General features: G+C 38.7%; 1 protein-coding gene across 4 annotated transcripts in view; it reads right to left on the bottom strand.

Annotated features, from left to right (window-relative positions):
* macrod2 (mono-ADP ribosylhydrolase 2) overlaps positions 1-5,000 on the bottom strand; it is a 636,986-nt gene that overhangs the window by 300,154 nt on the left and 331,832 nt on the right. The gene's annotated exons all lie outside the window — the stretch shown is intronic.

Below are 5,000 nucleotides of genomic sequence, written 5' to 3'. Positions count from 1 at the left end.
TTCTCTTTGCTAAAAAACTTCCGATTTGTCGAACCCTGGGAGATGTTCTAGTATGGTTGCACTGCATAAACACCTCATTAACACGAACAAGTGCACACTGGAGAGTTTGGGAATCTTGAATATGTTAAGTGTTGCGGTCACAAGAGTTGGTCTTTACCATGACCTGAACAAATGGCCGAACAGAGTACCGAACGCTCGACCCCTTTAGTGAGAGGGTCCAGTTTTCTGGTTTTCAAGGCCTTTCTTCTGGGTCTGGCCTCTGCCTCTTTGCTTCGGGATAATTACAGTAATAATTACAGATCTGTCTCGGTGTTCCCATGCCTGCCTATGTTTTGACCCCAGCTAATGACAGACCTCGTAATGACCTCCTCCATATAAAAAAAATAAATACATTAGATAAAAGCCAAACTCAAAATATAGCTTCACACACTCATATGTAAATGATCATAATAAAAATAAATGATATTGTTCACAAATAAGCGATAACGTCTAACACCGAAATCAATGTGGATCTAAAAATGCTTCTTATGACAGCCATTATGGTGTACCACAGGGTTTGGTACTAGGATTCACTATTATGGTTTATAATGTTTATCAATCTATACCTATTTGTATGAAGCAAATTCTAAAGTCCTACCCTTATCTTTTCCACGGATACATTTTGGTCTTCTCCATGGATACATTTATGCCAAAATGCCATAAATGTAAAAAAAAAAAAAACTACACTGATTTAATTTAAAGGAGGTTAGAACGGTTCAAGTTTGGTTTCAAAGCTGCCACTTTTGGGGCCCTCGAGCAAGGCCCTTAACTCTTTGTGCTCCAGGAGTGCTGCATCATGGCTGACCCTTTTTAACATTTCTGGGATATAACCATGTAATAATTTCCCTGTGGGATCAATAAAGCATTCTAAAATGTATAATTTTTTAATATATATTAACACATTAATATATAATGTAATGCTCAATTTTTGGAGCAGCCAATCAGGATTACATATTTCTGCAAGGTGTATTCTGTATGTAACCCTCTTCATGATCAATAAAATCTTGTAATATTGAGGATATCATTTTTGACATCTGGGGCATATTTTCTCTACTTGTTTGAATTTCTCCGAGGGTTTCATGACCTCGGGTTCATTCTTCTACTATGTTGCTATTATGCTAATGACTGCTTAATGAAGAAAGGAAAGTCTTTTGTCTTTTTTTCATTGCTTTTAACCCAAAAACAATCATTAAGTTTAGATAAACAGCACCAAAGAAATCCATCATGTTTTTTCCCCCTTAACCCCATCTAACACTTTATAACACACTTACACGATGGCCAGTCTCTTACCTACAAAACGTCCTCTTGCCTATGGATCATTAAACATTATTTCCCGTGGAATTCGCTCGACTCTTACTGAACCAGCAGGCAATCTCCTGTAGCCAAAATTTGATCTTGCGCTTTGGGGTTAAATGAAACATTACTGACAGTATTGTGAAGTAATGATGGGCAATTCGTCAAGTCGGGGAGCCATTTATTGCTATTCTTATTCATTCTGGATTAAAGATACATCATAAAAAAAGCCTAATGGCACATCACAGGACTACATAAACATCAGTGTTATAGACAAAAGACCTAAGATCACACAGCTTTCCTGCTTGACTCAATAAATTTAGATCTACACAATGTTCTTATCCTCTATGTTCAGATTAACTGTAAATGCAGACAAACCATCATTTACCAACGTCAAGCAACGACCAAAGACTCAGCTTCGCATGGCAGCATCATTCTTCACACATGTTCCCAAAATGCGTATCCAAAAGGTCAGTCATTAAGCATGCTCCAAGAACGAAGCTCCTGATTTGTAACTTTTTGCTCATAGCGACCGGGCCACTGCCGTCTCCTGACAGGGTTAAAGACTTCGAACGACGATATAAAAGTGTCATCATTGCCGTTGGAGCTCAGGGCTTAATGTAACCGCACGCATTTTCGCGTGTCAATGTACTGTACGCTGCCGTGAGCTGCTGTGCATAATTCATCATCTAACCTCAACTGCACTCTCGTCGCCAAGCATGGCTTTGATTATTGCGCATGGGTGTGTCTGAGCCCAGATGTCAGCGCTACCGAGGCCTGATTACAAACTCGAAAGCGGGGTGAAATGTCAAACTTGTTTGTCCTTTCAGTAGACCTCATTCAATTTCCTTTGTAAGTCCAAATTATTACATAACATGAAGCGAGAAATATATACATACATACATATATATATATATATATATATAGACCCCGAAGATTTGAAGATTCAATGCTTCGATGGGATGCTAATCTCACAGTCAAATCTTAACAGAAGTGTTATGAAACAAGGATCATACCATTTTGGTTATATGGGGGTGTTCTGTGTCTGATTTCACATAGAACTATCGGTTTTCCCAAAATAAATTAATATACAGCTGTAATAATAATACAGATCTGTCTCTGTGCACACATGCCTGTGTTTTGACCCCAGCTAATGACAAACCTCGTAATGACCTCCTCCAGATTTAAACAAAAATACATTCGATAAAAGCCAAACTCAAAATATCGCTTTACACACTCATATGTAAATGATCATAAATAAAATAAATGATATTGTTCACAAATACGCGATAACGTCTAACACCGAAATCACATCATGTGGAACACTCTGATTGATCGATCAATCCTACGAGTCTACGTCTAATCTAAAAATGTTCGTTGACTGCCATTATGGTGTACCACAGGGATTTGTACTAAGATTCAGTCCATTGTAATTATTTTGTAATGTTGATTTTTTTTTCCGCTTAAAAAATAAAATGGTCAGCAAAAATGTCCTTAATAGCCAGATTTGTATGCGCTCTAACACATGTGCAGTTTTAAAAGCATGTTTTTTTATTTTGCAAACAAAATCCTGTCAAGATCGCATGCATTTGACATGTAGGCAAAAGTAAGAGTAACAGTTAAGTAGCAGACCTGAAACGTTGATAAAATGACTTTGTTGAGGTTAGTAATTAAAAAAGTTTGTCCATTCAGTTTAAGCTGCATTTCTGGACATTAATCATCACCAATAACGTTCAGATGCCAGAAAGCTGCCTGTGAGCAACCTGCTGGCCTGTAAAGTCCCATCCACAGTATGCATATGAGATGGTCTTGTCAGTCCATGTCTAATCTAAAAATGCTTGTTATGACTGCCATTATGGTGTACCACAGGGTTTGGTACTGGGATTCACCATCATTTTAGGCAACAGCTGCTCAAAAAACAAACCCTGAGAAATCTCTTTTACATATAAACTAAAGGACACCAATTCTCTTGGCCAATATCTTACTGACTTGTTAATAAGGGTGTAAACACACTGTAGTGTCCCACTTTAGCAACTTCAAGGGAATAATTGTGATCTCCTCACACTACTTTAGATTATTGGCCAATTCCTGGGCAACGAACACACAGAACTGGGCAGCTTCTCTTTGCTAAAAAACTTCCGATTTGTCGAACCCTGGGAGATGTTCTAGTATGGTTGCACTGCATAAACACCTCATTAACACGAACAAGTGCACACTGGAGAGTTTGGGAATCTTGAATATGTTAAGTGTTGCGGTCACAAGAGTTGGTCTTTACCATGACCTGAACAAATGGCCGAACAGAGTACCGAACGCTCGACCCCTTTAGTGAGAGGGTCCAGTTTTCTGGTTTTCAAGGCCTTTCTTCTGGGTCTGGCCTCTGCCTCTTTGCTTCGGGATAATTACAGTAATAATTACAGATCTGTCTCGGTGTTCCCATGCCTGCCTATGTTTTGACCCCAGCTAATGACAGAACTCGTAATGACCTCCTCCATATAAAAAAAAAAAAAATAAAAAATACATTAGATAAAAACCAAACTCAAAATATAGCTTCACACACTCATATGTAAATGATCATAATTAAAATAAATGATATTGTTCACAAATAAGCGATAACGTCTAACACCGAAATCAATGTGGAATGTGTTAATTGAGCGATCAATCCTGAGTTTCAGAGTCCATGTCTAATCTAAAAATGCTTCTTATGACAGCCATTATGGTGTACCACAGGGTTTGGTACTGGGATTCACTATTATGGTTTATAATGTTTATCAATCTATACCTATTTGTATGAAGCAAATTTTAAAGTCCTACCCTTATCTTTTCCACGGATACATTTTGGTCTTCTCTATGGATACATTTATGCCAAAATGCCATAAATGTAAAAAAACAAAAAAAAACAACCTACACTGATTTAATTTAAAGGAGGTTAGAACGGTTCAAGTTTGGTTTCGACTTCTTAACGTGAGCGTGCCCGACTCACTTATCTTACAAGTCTCTTATGCTCAGTCCCATCCACAGTATGCATATGAGATGGTCTTGCCAGTAGCTGAGAAAAGACTAAGAGAGAGATCTTAAAGCTTCTATATCAAATGAGATGACATGGCGCTGCACACTGTCTGCTTAGCGTACTGGATTGAGACACATGCTCCAGGGCTTGCTATGACAGCTTCACTGAAGACTCCTCTTTTGTAGGGACAGGCGGAACATCGCTCCTGCCGAGCTTCCATTTATCAGCCCTTCTGTTCCCGCTGGCAGAACATACCTGAAGATCATTCTATCTATGACAGGGGCCAATTATCCTAAAAACCGCCCAAATCTATAACTCTGCAAATCTGCCAGCAAGATTGTTCTCGGTGGTGAAATATTTTTGGAGTAATTCTGCCGGATCAGATCGCGACTGCACAAGAACTCCAGAAGTTTGGAAAGAACTTCAGGCTTCAAGGCGTACATGTAATCAGATGTTGCAAAGTGCGCCGTGCGAATAATACGCACGTTTCATTGCGAGCGGATATTTAGAGACACAGTTTGCAGTAATTTGAAATGAAACAGCTGCGTTTTAGCACATTAACACGTTCGACACTTTTAAAAGGAGGAACAAAACGCTTCATGATGTTTTTACCGGGAAATATCACTCCCGGGAGATAAATTATTCAACACTGAGAGATATA

Source organism: Silurus aristotelis (assembly GCF_946808225.1).
Source record: "Silurus aristotelis genome assembly, chromosome: 4".
Taxonomy (NCBI): Eukaryota; Metazoa; Chordata; class Actinopteri; order Siluriformes; family Siluridae; genus Silurus; species Silurus aristotelis.
The sequence above is the reverse complement of the archived record's forward strand: the minus strand, read 5'-3'. Positions and strand labels throughout refer to the sequence as shown.